Genomic DNA, 17,865 nt, shown 5'->3' on the forward strand with positions numbered 1-17,865 from the left:
TGTGCGTCCAGAGCCTGTGCCCTGCAATGGGAGTGGCCATGGCAGTGATTGGCCCACGTACAGCAAAAAATAAAAAATAAAAAAAACACAGGCTGGCAATCCTACACTCCAGCAATATTTATCATAGCCAACACTTGGAAGCTATGAAAATGTCCATCAACAGAGGAATGCACAAAGAAAAAGTGGTCCATGTACACAATGGAATATGACTCCAATAAAAAAATATAAATTCAATCTAGAAAACAAACATAAGTAAAGAAACATCAGCTTTTGGGGGTTTATCCAGGCACATTCCACTCTACTTTATAACCGAGGAATACCACTGCAAGGTACTCTGTTTCCCTAGTTAAAAGCTTGGGAAAAGCAGAAATGCTGCCACCCTCTGTCCATGACCTGCAACAGCAGCTTTCAAACCTGTGCTAAGGGTCACTTCATATGCACCAGTACTGGAGGGCTGTAAATGAAACCTGCCCTCAAAATGTCTTGAGGGGGGTAATGGCCAAAATATTTCTAAATGTCACACATACTTCAAGAAAACAATTTGAAGAGGTAAGCTGTACTCACAGTTTGAAGAAAATAAGGACATGCCAGAAAGCTCAATTTCAATGCATTATGAGACGCATGCAAATCCTACCACAAACATGTACCAGCTCACACTAGTCAGAATAAACATCGGCAAAAAATCTACAAACAATAAATGCTGAAGGTGTTGTGCAGAAGTGCATACCCTCAACGTTAAGTGGGACATGACCTGGTAAGAGCCACTAATGAGAACAGAATGGAGGTGCCTTTAAAGGTAAACATTCTGCTACCATATGATCCAGCAGGCCCACTCCTGGGCCTATAACCTAAGAAGACAGAATTGGAACGACACAGGCAGGCAAATGTGCATTGCCGCAGCATTACAATAGCCAAGTCATGGAAGCAACCAAAAAGTCCATCAACAGATGAGTGGACAAAGAAGAACTGGTACATGTACAGACGGAGTATTAGCCAAGGAAAAATAGGACACGATGCCATTTGCAGCACTGTAGATGAGCCTAGAGGTAATCACACAGCTTGTAGTATGGCAGGAAGAGAAAGACACATATCGTATGATATCACTTTTAGGTATTACCTATAAATTGATACCAGTGAAGATATTTCCACAGAGAAGGGCAACCACACATTCATTAAACAAACTTATGGTTCCCCAATGGAAACTTGTGAGGACTGGATACATTAGGATATTGGGGTTAACAGACATATACAAACACAGGTGAAATATATAATTACCAAACACCTACGCAATACCAAGAGAAGACTACTCAACATTCTGTCATAACGTACATGGGAAAAGGATTCCAGGAAGAAAAGACATATGTTTATGTGTACAAGAACCACATCTTGCACACCTAGAACAAGCCAAATATTGTAATCAAACTTGCTGTGGTAAAAATAAAAATTAAATTAAAAAAATGAACAAGAAGTAGGGAGACATATACTTAAGGGGCTTTTTCCTGACACATTCCATTCTAAGTTACAACCTAGAACACGACTTCCATTGAGGCTCTGTTGCCCTAGTAACCAGATTTGGTAAAGTAGAACTGATGCCACCTTGTGGGCGTTTCGCACAACAGCAGCTTTCATCCCAGCATCGATGGTCAGTTGATATTCAAAATAATTGCAGGCCTGTAAATCACACCTGCCCGGAAAACCAATCCTGGGGTCGTATATCGACCAAAAAATTCAAAAGGCGTCCATATTTCAAACCGACAGTTTCAAGAGGCATAATTTATGCCCATTTGTTTTCCGTTTCTTTTTCTTTCTTTCTTTTTTGTTAAAAAAACGGGAATGGAAAAAGGCTGAACATCAGGAATTAATAAAGCCATGCAAATCCAGTGTACACAAACGTTCACCTGACAGCCGTGAGAATGATCATCAGCAAAAAAAGTTTACAAAGAATAAATGCTGAAGGGGTTTTAGAGAACTGCGTACCCTTTAGCTGCCGGTGGGATGTAACCTGGTAACAGCCAGTAGTGAGAGCAGAATGGAGGTGCGTTTAAGGGTAAAAATGGAGCTACCATGTGATGTGGTAGGCCCACTCATGGGCCTATCACCTGAAGAGAGCAGAATCAAAAAGACACAGGCTGGCAATCCTGCACTGCAGCAACATGTACCATAGCCAAGACCTGGAAGAAACCAAAATGTCCATCAACAGAAAAACGCACCAAGAAGAAGTCGTCCATGTACACAATGGAATATTAACCATGAAAAAGCATGGAACAGTGCCGTTGGCACCACCATAGAAGGCCCAAGAGATAATCACCCAACTTGAAGTAAGAAAGAAACAGAAAGGCCGACATCCTACGACATCACTTATAGGTGTTACCTAAAAATTGATACCCATGAAATAATTTCCAAGAGAAGGACACACATAGATTCAGAAAACCAAATTATGTTTAACCAAATGGAAAGGTGTAAGGAATGTATGAATTAGGATATGGGGGTTAACAGACATATACTAATACATAGGAAATATATAATCACAAAATACCTATGGAATACAAAGAGAGGTCTACTCAACACTCTATAATAACATACACGGGAAAGGATCCAAACAGGAATAGACAGATACATTGATAGGATGAACCAGAAACTGTCCACCTAGGAGAATCTACATTTTGATCAAATTTGCTCTGATAATTAATAAAAATTAAATTTAAATAACAAACAACAATTTAGGAGATATAAGCTCTTGGGGGTTTCGGCTGGCACATTCCACTCTAATTCGCAGCTTACTAACACGATTGCCGGGAAACCTCTGTTGCCCAAAAACCCAGAGTTGGAAATGTAGAAATGCTGCCGCCTTGTGGCCGTTTCCCACAAGAGCGGCTTTAAACCCACAGCTAATGGTCACTTAACATTCACAAGGATTCAGGGCTGTAAAGGACACCTGCCCTAAAAAATTGTGCGGAGGTAGGGAATGGCCAAAAAATTTCAAAACTGTCCAATTTTTCAAGGAGATTGTATGGAGGGGTAAGTTTTACTCACTCATTTTCAAAAAAGAGGAAAATTGATAAAAGATCAACATCAGTACTTATTAGACTCATATAAATATAACCTCCAAAAAGGTTTCAACACACACATGACAACTACCATCAACTAAACGTCTACGAACATTACATGCTGAAGGGGTTTTAGAGAACTGTGTACCCTCTAGCTGCTGGTGAGATGTAAAGTGGTGACAGCCAATAATGAGAATAGAAAGGAGCTGCGTTTAAAAGTAAAAATTGAGCCACCATTCCGTTCAGCAGGCCCACCGCTGAGACTCTCACCTGACAAGTCCAGAGTCGAGAAGGCACAGGCTTCAAGAGCTGCACTGCAGGAATTTTCACAGTCGCCAAGACACGGAAGCAACCAAAATGTCCATCACCATATCAGTTGAAAAAGAAGAAGTGGTCCATGTACACAATGGAATATTAGCCATGGAAAACAGTGAAACACTGCTCTTTGAGGCACCATAGTTGAGCCTAGAGATAATCACAGAACATGATGTAAGTCGGAAAGCAAAACACATATCCTATGATATCACTTATAGGCGTTATCTAACAACTGACACAAATGAACATATTTGCACAGAGAATGACACACACACACTTAGAAAACAAACTATGCTTATCTAAAAGGAAAGGTGGGGGGAATGGAACAATTAGAGATTAGGGTTACTATACGTGTACAAATACCTATTAAATACATATATCAAAAGACCGACCATATAACAAGGGAGGTCTATGGAACACTCTGCAACAATTTACATGGGAAGTGGATCTGTACATGAATATATATATATATATATATATGTTATGCACAAATGACCCAGATTGTGTACACCTAGGACAAACAATATTCTAAACATTACCCCAATTAAAGAAACTAAAACAACAAACAAGAAATAATGTTACATAAACTTATGGGGGTTTCTCCTGGCACATTCCATTTTAATTTACAACCTAGGAACAGGGATTCCAGAACGGCTCTGCTGCCCTAGTAACCAGATTTGGGAATGGAGAAATGCTGCCGCCTAGTGGCCGTTTACCACAACAGCAGCTTTAAACCCAGTGCTAATGGTCACTAAATATTCACACTCATTACAGGCCTGTGAATGACACCTGCCCTCAAAAAAAATCCTGGGGGCGAATATTGACAAAAAAATTCAATTTTGAGGGCAACCTTTTAAGGAGATAATTTCAAGAGGTTAATTGTATTCTCCAGTTTTTTTCATTTTTTCTTTAACAGAAATTTAAAAAGGTGTGGGAAAATGAACCTTAGAAATAATTATAGACATGCAAATCCAAATTACAAAAGTCCTATCAGTTCACACCAGTCAGAATGGCCATCCCCAAAAATTCTGCAAACAATAAATGCTGCAGGGGTTGTGGAGAAGCGCCTAGCCTTGGCTCAACGTGGGACATGGTAAGAGCCAGTAAGGAAAACACAAAGGAGGTGCCTTGAAAAGGTAAATACTGAGCTACCATTCAATCAAGCATACCCACTGCTGGGCCTATCGCCTGAGAGGATGAGAATCAAAAAGATACAGCCTGGACTTCACTGGTGGTGCAGTGGTTGAGGGTCCTCCGCTGAAGCAGGGGACACAGGTTCATGCCCCGGTTCGGGAAAATCACACGTGCCCCGGAGTGGCTGGTCCCGTGAGCTATGGCTGCTGGGCCTGTGCGTCCAGAGTCTGTGCCCTGCAATGGGAGTGGCCATGGCAGTGAGTGGCCCACGTACAGCAAAAAATAAAAAATAAAAAAAAACACAGGCTGGCAATCCTACACTCCAGCAATATTTATCATAGCCAACACTTGGAAGCTATGAAAATGTCCATCAACAGAGGAATGCACAAAGAAAAAGTGGTCCATGTACACAATGGAATATGACTCCAATAAAAAAATATAAATTCAATCTAGAAAACAAACATAAGTAAAGAAACATCAGCTTTTGGGGGTTTATCCAGGCACATTCCACTCTAATTTATAACCGAGGAATACCACTGCAAGGTACTCTGTTTCCCTAGTTAAAAGCTTGGGAAAAGCAGAAATGCTGCCACCCTCTGTCCATGACCTGCAACAGCAGCTTTCAAACCTGTGCTAAGGGTCACTTCATATGCACCAGTACTGGAGGGCTGTAAATGAAACCTGCCCTCAAAATGTCTTGAGGGGGGTAATGGCCAAAATATTTCTAAATGTCACACATACTTCAAGAAAACAATTTGAAGAGGTAAGCTGTACTCACAGTTTGAAGAAAATAAGGACATGCCAGAAAGCTCAATTTCAATGCATTATGAGACGCATGCAAATCCTACCACAAACATGTACCAGCTCACACTAGTCAGAATAAACATCGGCAAAAAATCTACAAACAATAAATGCTGAAGGTGTTGTGCAGAAGTGCATACCCTCAACGTTAAGTGGGACGTGACCTGGTAAGAGCCACTAATGAGAACAGAATGGAGGTGCCTTTAAAGGTAAACATTCTGCTACCATATGATCCAGCAGGCCCACTCCTGGGCCTATAACCTAAGAAGACAGAATTGGAACGACACAGGCAGGCAAATGTGCATTGCCGCAGCATTACAATAGCCAAGTCATGGAAGCAACCAAAAAGTCCATCAACAGATGAGTGGACAAAGAAGAACTGGTACATGTACAGACGGAGTATTAGCCAAGGAAAAATAGGACACGATGCCATTTGCAGCACTGTAGATGAGCCTAGAGGTAATCACACAGCTTGTAGTATGGCAGGAAGAGAAAGACACATATCGTATGATATCACTTTTAGGTATTACCTATAAATTGATACCAGTGAAGATATTTCCACAGAGAAGGGCAACCACACATTCATTAAACAAACTTATGGTTCCCCAATGGAAACTTGTGAGGACTGGATACATTAGGATATTGGGGTTAACAGACATATACAAACACAGGTGAAATATATAATTACCAAACACCTACGCAATACCAAGAGAAGACTACTCAACATTCTGTCATAACGTACATGGGAAAAGGATTCCAGGAAGAAAAGACATATGTTTATGTGTACAAGAACCACATCTTGCACACCTAGAACAAGCCAAATATTGTAATCAAACTTGCTGTGGTAAAAATAAAAATTAAATTAAAAAAATGAACAAGAAGTAGGGAGACATATACTTAAGGGGCTTTTTCCTGACACATTCCATTCTAAGTTACAACCTAGAACACGACTTCCATTGAGGCTCTGTTGCCCTAGTAACCAGATTTGGTAAAGTAGAACTGATGCCACCTTGTGGGCGTTTCGCACAACAGCAGCTTTCATCCCAGCATCGATGGTCAGTTGATATTCAAAATAATTGCAGGCCTGTAAATCACACCTGCCCGGAAAACCAATCCTGGGGTCGTATATCGACCAAAAAATTCAAAAGGCGTCCATATTTCAAACCGACAGTTTCAAGAGGCATAATTTATGCCCATTTGTTTTCCGTTTCTTTTTCTTTCTTTCTTTTTTGTTAAAAAAACGGGAATGGAAAAAGGCTGAACATCAGGAATTAATAAAGCCATGCAAATCCAGTGTACACAAACGTTCACCTGACAGCCGTGAGAATGATCATCAGCAAAAAAAGTTTACAAAGAATAAATGCTGAAGGGGTTTTAGAGAACTGCGTACCCTTTAGCTGCCGGTGGGATGTAACCTGGTAACAGCCAGTAGTGAGAGCAGAATGGAGGTGCGTTTAAGGGTAAAAATGGAGCTACCATGTGATGTGGTAGGCCCACTCATGGGCCTATCACCTGAAGAGAGCAGAATCAAAAAGACACAGGCTGGCAATCCTGCACTGCAGCAACATGTACCATAGCCAAGACCTGGAAGAAACCAAAATGTCCATCAACAGAAAAACGCACCAAGAAGAAGTCGTCCATGTACACAATGGAATATTAACCATGAAAAAGCATGGAACAGTGCCGTTGGCACCACCATAGAAGGCCCAAGAGATAATCACCCAACTTGAAGTAAGAAAGAAACAGAAAGGCCGACATCCTACGACATCACTTATAGGTGTTACCTAAAAATTGATACCCATGAAATAATTTCCAAGAGAAGGACACACATAGATTCAGAAAACCAAATTATGTTTAACCAAATGGAAAGGTGTAAGGAATGTATGAATTAGGATATGGGGGTTAACAGACATATACTAATACATAGGAAATATATAATCACAAAATACCTATGGAATACAAAGAGAGGTCTACTCAACACTCTATAATAACATACACGGGAAAGGATCCAAACAGGAATAGACAGATACATTGATAGGATGAACCAGAAACTGTCCACCTAGGAGAATCTACATTTTGATCAAATTTGCTCTGATAATTAATAAAAATTAAATTTAAATAACAAACAACAATTTAGGAGATATAAGCTCTTGGGGGTTTCGGCTGGCACATTCCACTCTAATTCGCAGCTTACTAACACGATTGCCGGGAAACCTCTGTTGCCCAAAAACCCAGAGTTGGAAATGTAGAAATGCTGCCGCCTTGTGGCCGTTTCCCACAAGAGCGGCTTTAAACCCACAGCTAATGGTCACTTAACATTCACAAGGATTCAGGGCTGTAAAGGACACCTGCCCTAAAAAATTGTGCGGAGGTAGGGAATGGCCAAAAAATTTCAAAACTGTCCAATTTTTCAAGGAGATTGTATGGAGGGGTAAGTTTTACTCACTCATTTTCAAAAAAGAGGAAAATTGATAAAAGATCAACATCAGTACTTATTAGACTCATATAAATATAACCTCCAAAAAGGTTTCAACACACACATGACAACTACCATCAACTAAACGTCTACGAACATTACATGCTGAAGGGGTTTTAGAGAACTGTGTACCCTCTAGCTGCTGGTGAGATGTAAAGTGGTGACAGCCAATAATGAGAATAGAAAGGAGCTGCGTTTAAAAGTAAAAATTGAGCCACCATTCCGTTCAGCAGGCCCACCGCTGAGACTCTCACCTGACAAGTCCAGAGTCGAGAAGGCACAGGCTTCAAGAGCTGCACTGCAGGAATTTTCACAGTCGCCAAGACACGGAAGCAACCAAAATGTCCATCACCATATCAGTTGAAAAAGAAGAAGTGGTCCATGTACACAATGGAATATTAGCCATGGAAAACAGTGAAACACTGCTCTTTGAGGCACCATAGTTGAGCCTAGAGATAATCACAGAACATGATGTAAGTCGGAAAGCAAAACACATATCCTATGATATCACTTATAGGCGTTATCTAACAACTGACACAAATGAACATATTTGCACAGAGAATGACACACACACACTTAGAAAACAAACTATGCTTATCTAAAAGGAAAGGTGGGGGGAATGGAACAATTAGAGATTAGGGTTACTATACGTGTACAAATACCTATTAAATACATATATCAAAAGACCGACCATATAACAAGGGAGGTCTATGGAACACTCTGCAACAATTTACATGGGAAGTGGATCTGTACATGAATATATATATATATATATATATGTTATGCACAAATGACCCAGATTGTGTACACCTAGGACAAACAATATTCTAAACATTACCCCAATTAAAGAAACTAAAACAACAAACAAGAAATAATGTTACATAAACTTATGGGGGTTTCTCCTGGCACATTCCATTTTAATTTACAACCTAGGAACAGGGATTCCAGAACGGCTCTGCTGCCCTAGTAACCAGATTTGGGAATGGAGAAATGCTGCCGCCTAGTGGCCGTTTACCACAACAGCAGCTTTAAACCCAGTGCTAATGGTCACTAAATATTCACACTCATTACAGGCCTGTGAATGACACCTGCCCTCAAAAAAAATCCTGGGGGCGAATATTGACAAAAAAATTCAATTTTGAGGGCAACCTTTTAAGGAGATAATTTCAAGAGGTTAATTGTATTCTCCAGTTTTTTTCATTTTTTCTTTAACAGAAATTTAAAAAGGTGTGGGAAAATGAACCTTAGAAATAATTATAGACATGCAAATCCAAATTACAAAAGTCCTATCAGTTCACACCAGTCAGAATGGCCATCCCCAAAAATTCTGCAAACAATAAATGCTGCAGGGGTTGTGGAGAAGCGCCTAGCCTTGGCTCAACGTGGGACATGGTAAGAGCCAGTAAGGAAAACACAAAGGAGGTGCCTTGAAAAGGTAAATACTGAGCTACCATTCAATCAAGCATACCCACTGCTGGGCCTATCGCCTGAGAGGATGAGAATCAAAAAGATACAGCCTGGACTTCACTGGTGGTGCAGTGGTTGAGGGTCCTCCGCTGAAGCAGGGGACACAGGTTCATGCCCCGGTTCGGGAAAATCACACGTGCCCCGGAGTGGCTGGTCCCGTGAGCTATGGCTGCTGGGCCTGTGCGTCCAGAGTCTGTGCCCTGCAATGGGAGTGGCCATGGCAGTGAGTGGCCCACGTACAGCAAAAAATAAAAAATAAAAAAAAACACAGGCTGGCAATCCTACACTCCAGCAATATTTATCATAGCCAACACTTGGAAGCTATGAAAATGTCCATCAACAGAGGAATGCACAAAGAAAAAGTGGTCCATGTACACAATGGAATATGACTCCAATAAAAAAATATAAATTCAATCTAGAAAACAAACATAAGTAAAGAAACATCAGCTTTTGGGGGTTTATCCAGGCACATTCCACTCTAATTTATAACCGAGGAATACCACTGCAAGGTACTCTGTTTCCCTAGTTAAAAGCTTGGGAAAAGCAGAAATGCTGCCACCCTCTGTCCATGACCTGCAACAGCAGCTTTCAAACCTGTGCTAAGGGTCACTTCATATGCACCAGTACTGGAGGGCTGTAAATGAAACCTGCCCTCAAAATGTCTTGAGGGGGGTAATGGCCAAAATATTTCTAAATGTCACACATACTTCAAGAAAACAATTTGAAGAGGTAAGCTGTACTCACAGTTTGAAGAAAATAAGGACATGCCAGAAAGCTCAATTTCAATGCATTATGAGACGCATGCAAATCCTACCACAAACATGTACCAGCTCACACTAGTCAGAATAAACATCGGCAAAAAATCTACAAACAATAAATGCTGAAGGTGTTGTGCAGAAGTGCATACCCTCAACGTTAAGTGGGACGTGACCTGGTAAGAGCCACTAATGAGAACAGAATGGAGGTGCCTTTAAAGGTAAACATTCTGCTACCATATGATCCAGCAGGCCCACTCCTGGGCCTATAACCTAAGAAGACAGAATTGGAACGACACAGGCAGGCAAATGTGCATTGCCGCAGCATTACAATAGCCAAGTCATGGAAGCAACCAAAAAGTCCATCAACAGATGAGTGGACAAAGAAGAACTGGTACATGTACAGACGGAGTATTAGCCAAGGAAAAATAGGACACGATGCCATTTGCAGCACTGTAGATGAGCCTAGAGGTAATCACACAGCTTGTAGTATGGCAGGAAGAGAAAGACACATATCGTATGATATCACTTTTAGGTATTACCTATAAATTGATACCAGTGAAGATATTTCCACAGAGAAGGGCAACCACACATTCATTAAACAAACTTATGGTTCCCCAATGGAAACTTGTGAGGACTGGATACATTAGGATATTGGGGTTAACAGACATATACAAACACAGGTGAAATATATAATTACCAAACACCTACGCAATACCAAGAGAAGACTACTCAACATTCTGTCATAACGTACATGGGAAAAGGATTCCAGGAAGAAAAGACATATGTTTATGTGTACAAGAACCACATCTTGCACACCTAGAACAAGCCAAATATTGTAATCAAACTTGCTGTGGTAAAAATAAAAATTAAATTAAAAAAATGAACAAGAAGTAGGGAGCCAACTACTTAAGGGGCTTTTTCCTGGCACATTCCATTCTAAATTACAACCTAGAACACGACTTCCATTGAGGCTCTGTTGCCCTAGTAACCAGATTTGGTAAAGTAGAACTGCTGCCACCTTGTGGGCGTTTCGCACAACAGCAGCTTTCATCCCAGCATCGATGGTCAGTTGATATTCAAAATAATTGCAGGCCTGTAAATCACACCTGCCCGGAAAACCAATCCTGGGGTCGTATATCGACCAAAAAATTCAAAAGGCGTCCATATTTCAAACCGACAGTTTCAAGAGGCATAATTTATGCCCATTTGTTTTCCGTTTCTTTTTCTTTCTTTCTTTTTTGTTAAAAAATCGGGAATGGAAAAAGGCTGAACATCAGGAATTAATAAAGCCATGCAAATCCAGTGTACACAAACGTTCACCTGACAGCCGTGAGAATGATCATCAGCAAAAAAAGTTTACAAAGAATAAATGCTGAAGGGGTTTTAGAGAACTGCGTACCCTTTAGCTGCCGGTGGGATGTAACCTGGTAACAGCCAGTAGTGAGAGCAGAATGGAGGTGCGTTTAAGGGTAAAAATGGAGCTACCATGTGATGTGGTAGGCCCACTCATGGGCCTATCACCTGAAGAGAGCAGAATCAAAAAGACACAGGCTGGCAATCCTGCACTGCAGCAACATGTACCATAGCCAAGACCTGGAAGAAACCAAAATGTCCATCAACAGAAAAACGCACCAAGAAGAAGTCGCCCATGTACACAATGGAATATTAACCATGAAAAAGCATGGAACAGTGCCGTTGGCACCACCATAGAAGGCCCAAGAGATAATCACCCAACTTGAAGTAAGAAAGAAACAGAAAGGCCGACATCCTACGACATCACTTATAGGTGTTACCTAAAAATTGATACCCATGAAATAATTTCCAAGAGAAGGACACACATAGATTCAGAAAACCAAATTATGTTTAACCAAATGGAAAGGTGTAAGGAATGTATGAATTAGGATATGGGGGTTAACAGACATATACTAATACATAGGAAATATATAATCACAAAATACCTATGGAATACAAAGAGAGGTCTACTCAACACTCTATAATAACATACACGGGAAAGGATCCAAACAGGAATAGACAGATACATTGATAGGATGAACCAGAAACTGTCCACCTAGGAGAATCTACATTTTGATCAAATTTGCTCTGATAATTAATAAAAATTAAATTTAAATAACAAACAACAATTTAGGAGATATAAGCTCTTGGGGGTTTCGGCTGGCACATTCCACTCTAATTCGCAGCTTACTAACACGATTGCCGGGAAACCTCTGTTGCCCAAAAACCCAGAGTTGGAAATGTAGAAATGCTGCCGCCTTGTGGCCGTTTCCCACAAGAGCGGCTTTGAACCCACAGCTAATGGTCACTTAACATTCACAAGGATTCAGGGCTGTAAAGGACACCTGCCCTAAAAAATTGTGCAGAGGTAGGGAATGGCCAAAAAATTTCAAAACTGTCCAATTTTTCAAGGAGATTGTATGGAGGGGTAAGTTTTACTCACTCATTTTCAAAAAAGAGGAAAATTGATAAAAGATCAACATCAGTACTTATTAGACTCATATAAATATAACCTCCAAAAAGGTTTCAACACACACATGACAACTACCATCAACTAAAAGTCTACGAACATTACATGCTGAAGGGGTTTTAGAGAACTGTGTACCCTCTAGCTGCTGGTGAGATGTAAAGTGGTGACAGCCAATAATGAGAATAGAAAGGAGCTGCGTTTAAAAGTAAAAATTGAGCCACCATTCCGTTCAGCAGGCCCACCGCTGAGACTCTCACCTGACAAGTCCAGAGTCGAGAAGGCACAGGCTTCAAGAGCTGCACTGCAGGAATTTTCACAGTCGCCAAGACACGGAAGCAACCAAAATGTCCATCACCATATCAGTTGAAAAAGAAGAAGTGGTCCATGTACACAATGGAATATTAGCCATGGAAAACAATGAAACACTGCTCTTTGAGGCACCATAGTTGAGCCTAGAGATAATCACAGAACATGAGGTAAGTCGGAAAGCAAAACACATATCCTATGATATCACTTATAGGCGTTATCTAACAACTGACACAAATGAACATATTTGCACAGAGAATGACACACACACACTTAGAAAACAAACTATGCTTATCTAAAAGGAAAGGTGGGGGGAATGGAACAATTAGAGATTAGGGTTACCATACGTGTACAAATACCTATTAAATACATATATCAAAAGACCGACCATATAACAAGGGAGGTCTATGGAACACTCTGCAACAATTTACATGGGAAGTGGATCTGTACATGAATATATATATATATATATATATGTTATGCACAAATGACCCAGATTGTGTACACCTAGGACAAACAATATTCTAAACATTACCCCAATTAAAGAAACTAAAACAACAAACAAGAAATAATGTAACATAAACTTATGGGGGTTTCTCCTGGCACATTCCATTTTAATTTACAACCTAGGAACAGGGATTCCAGAACGGCTCTGCTGCCCTAGTAACCAGATTTGGGAATGGAGAAATGCTGCCGCCTAGTGGCCGTTTACCACAACAGCAGCTTTAAACCCAGTGCTAATGGTCACTAAATATTCACACTCATTACAGGCCTGTGAATGACACCTGCCCTCAAAAAAAATCCTGGGGGCGAATATTGACAAAAAAATTCAATTTTGAGGGCAACCTTTTAAGGAGATAATTTCAAGAGGTTAATTGTATTCTCCAGTTTTTTTCATTTTTTCTTTAACAGAAATTTAAAAAGGTGTGGGAAAATGAACCTTAGAAATAATTATAGACATGCAAATCCAAATTACAAAAGTCCTATCAGTTCACACCAGTCAGAATGGCCATCCCCAAAAATTCTGCAAACAATAAATGCTGCAGGGGTTGTGGAGAAGCGCCTAGCCTTGGCTCAACGTGGGACATGGTAAGAGCCAGTAAGGAAAACACAAAGGAGGTGCCTTGAAAAGGTAAATACTGAGCTACCATTCAATCAAGCATACCCACTGCTGGGCCTATCGCCTGAGAGGATGAGAATCAAAAAGATACAGCCTGGACTTCACTGGTGGTGCAGTGGTTGAGGGTCCTCCGCTGAAGCAGGGGACACAGGTTCATGCCCCGGTTCGGGAAAATCACACGTGCCCCGGAGTGGCTGGTCCCGTGAGCTATGGCTGCTGGGCCTGTGCGTCCAGAGTCTGTGCCCTGCAATGGGAGTGGCCATGGCAGTGAGTGGCCCACGTACAGCAAAAAATAAAAAATAAAAAAAAACACAGGCTGGCAATCCTACACTCCATCAATATTTATCATAGCCAACACTTGGAAGCTATGAAAATGTCCATCAACAGAGGAATGCACAAAGAAAAAGTGGTCCATGTACACAATGGAATATGACTCCAATAAAAAAATATAAATTCAATCTAGAAAACAAACATAAGTAAAGAAACATCAGCTTTTGGGGGTTTATCCAGGCACATTCCACTCTAATTTATAACCGAGGAATACCACTGCAAGGTACTCTGTTTCCCTAGTTAAAAGCTTGGGAAAAGCAGAAATGCTGCCACCCTCTGTCCATGACCTGCAACAGCAGCTTTCAAACCTGTGCTAAGGGTCACTTCATATGCACCAGTACTGGAGGGCTGTAAATGAAACCTGCCCTCAAAATGTCTTGAGGGGGGTAATGGCCAAAATATTTCTAAATGTCACACATACTTCAAGAAAACAATTTGAAGAGGTAAGCTGTACTCACAGTTTGAAGAAAATAAGGACATGCCAGAAAGCTCAATTTCAATGCATTATGAGACGCATGCAAATCCTACCACAAACATGTACCAGCTCACACTAGTCAGAATAAACATCGGCAAAAAATCTACAAACAATAAATGCTGAAGGTGTTGTGCAGAAGTGCATACCCTCAACGTTAAGTGGGACGTGACCTGGTAAGAGCCACTAATGAGAACAGAATGGAGGTGCCTTTAAAGGTAAACATTCTGCTACCATATGATCCAGCAGGCCCACTCCTGGGCCTATAACCTAAGAAGACAGAATTGGAAAGACACAGGCAGGCGAATGTGCATTGCCGCAGCATTACAATAGCCAAGTCATGGAAGCAACCAAAAAGTCCATCAACAGATGAGTGGACAAAGAAGAACTGGTACATGTACAGACGGAGTATTAGCCAAGGAAAAATAGGACACGATGCCATTTGCAGCACTGTAGATGAGCCTAGAGGTAATCACACAGCTTGTAGTATGGCAGGAAGAGAAAGACACATATCGTATGATATCACTTTTAGGTATTACCTATAAATTGATACCAGTGAAGATATTTCCACAGAGAAGGGCAACCACACATTCATTAAACAAACTTATGGTTCCCCAATGGAAACTTGTGAGGACTGGATACATTAGGATATTGGGGTTAACAGACATATACAAACACAGGTGAAATATATAATTACCAAACACCTACGCAATACCAAGAGAAGACTACTCAACATTCTGTCATAACGTACATGGGAAAAGGATTCCAGGAAGAAAAGACATATGTTTATGTGTACAAGAACCACATCTTGCACACCTAGAACAAGCCAAATATTGTAATCAAACTTGCTGTGGTAAAAATAAAAATTAAATTAAAAAAATGAACAAGAAGTAGGGAGCCAACTACTTAAGGGGCTTTTTCCTGGCACATTCCATTCTAAATTACAACCTAGAACACGACTTCCATTGAGGCTCTGTTGCCCTAGTAACCAGATTTGGTAAAGTAGAACTGCTGCCACCTTGTGGGCGTTTCGCACAACAGCAGCTTTCATCCCAGCATCGATGGTCAGTTGATATTCAAAATAATTGCAGGCCTGTAAATCACACCTGCCCGGAAAACCAATCCTGGGGTCGTATATCGACCAAAAAATTCAAAAGGCGTCCATATTTCAAACCGACAGTTTCAAGAGGCATAATTTATGCCCATTTGTTTTCCGTTTCTTTTTCTTTCTTTCTTTTTTGTTAAAAAATCGGGAATGGAAAAAGGCTGAACATCAGGAATTAATAAAGCCATGCAAATCCAGTGTACACAAACGTTCACCTGACAGCCGTGAGAATGATCATCAGCAAAAAAAGTTTACAAAGAATAAATGCTGAAGGGGTTTTAGAGAACTGCGTACCCTTTAGCTGCCGGTGGGATGTAACCTGGTAACAGCCAGTAGTGAGAGCAGAATGGAGGTGCGTTTAAGGGTAAAAATGGAGCTACCATGTGATGTGGTAGGCCCACTCATGGGCCTATCACCTGAAGAGAGCAGAATCAAAAAGACACAGGCTGGCAATCCTGCACTGCAGCAACATGTACCATAGCCAAGACCTGGAAGAAACCAAAATGTCCATCAACAGAAAAACGCACCAAGAAGAAGTCGCCCATGTACACAATGGAATATTAACCATGAAAAAGCATGGAACAGTGCCGTTGGCACCACCATAGAAGGCCCAAGAGATAATCACCCAACTTGAAGTAAGAAAGAAACAGAAAGGCCGACATCCTACGACATCACTTATAGGTGTTACCTAAAAATTGATACCCATGAAATAATTTCCAAGAGAAGGACACACATAGATTCAGAAAACCAAATTATGTTTAACCAAATGGAAAGGTGTAAGGAATGTATGAATTAGGATATGGGGGTTAACAGACATATACTAATACATAGGAAATATATAATCACAAAATACCTATGGAATACAAAGAGAGGTCTACTCAACACTCTATAATAACATACACGGGAAAGGATCCAAACAGGAATAGACAGATACATTGATAGGATGAACCAGAAACTGTCCACCTAGGAGAATCTACATTTTGATCAAATTTGCTCTGATAATTAATAAAAATTAAATTTAAATAACAAACAACAATTTAGGAGATATAAGCTCTTGGGGGTTTCGGCTGGCACATTCCACTCTAATTCGCAGCTTACTAACACGATTGCCGGGAAACCTCTGTTGCCCAAAAACCCAGAGTTGGAAATGTAGAAATGCTGCCGCCTTGTGGCCGTTTCCCACAAGAGCGGCTTTGAACCCACAGCTAATGGTCACTTAACATTCACAAGGATTCAGGGCTGTAAAGGACACCTGCCCTAAAAAATTGTGCGGAGGTAGGGAATGGCCAAAAAATTTCAAAACTGTCCAATTTTTCAAGGAGATTGTATGGAGGGGTAAGTTTTACTCACTCATTTTCAAAAAAGAGGAAAATTGATAAAAGATCAACATCAGTACTTATTAGACTCATATAAATATAACCTCCAAAAAGGTTTCAACACACACATGACAACTACCATCAACTAAAAGTCTACGAACATTACATGCTGAAGGGGTTTTAGAGAACTGTGTACCCTCTAGCTGCTGGTGAGATGTAAAGTGGTGACAGCCAATAATGAGAATAGAAAGGAGCTGCGTTTAAAAGTAAAAATTGAGCCACCATTCCGTTCAGCAGGCCCACCGCTGAGACTCTCACCTGACAAGTCCAGAGTCGAGAAGGCACAGGCTTCAAGAGCTGCACTGCAGGAATTTTCACAGTCGCCAAGACACGGAAGCAACCAAAATGTCCATCACCATATCAGTTGAAAAAGAAGAAGTGGTCCATGTACACAATGGAATATTAGCCATGGAAAACAATGAAACACTGCTCTTTGAGGCACCATAGTTGAGCCTAGAGATAATCACAGAACATGAGGTAAGTCGGAAAGCAAAACACATATCCTATGATATCACTTATAGGCGTTATCTAACAACTGACACAAATGAACATATTTGCACAGAGAATGACACACACACACTTAGAAAACAAACTATGCTTATCTAAAAGGAAAGGTGGGGGGAATGGAACAATTAGAGATTAGGGTTACCATACGTGTACAAATACCTATTAAATA

The sequence above is a fragment of the Hyperoodon ampullatus genome, assembly GCF_949752795.1.
Source record: "Hyperoodon ampullatus genome assembly, chromosome: X".
Classification (NCBI taxonomy): Eukaryota; Metazoa; Chordata; class Mammalia; order Artiodactyla; family Ziphiidae; genus Hyperoodon; species Hyperoodon ampullatus.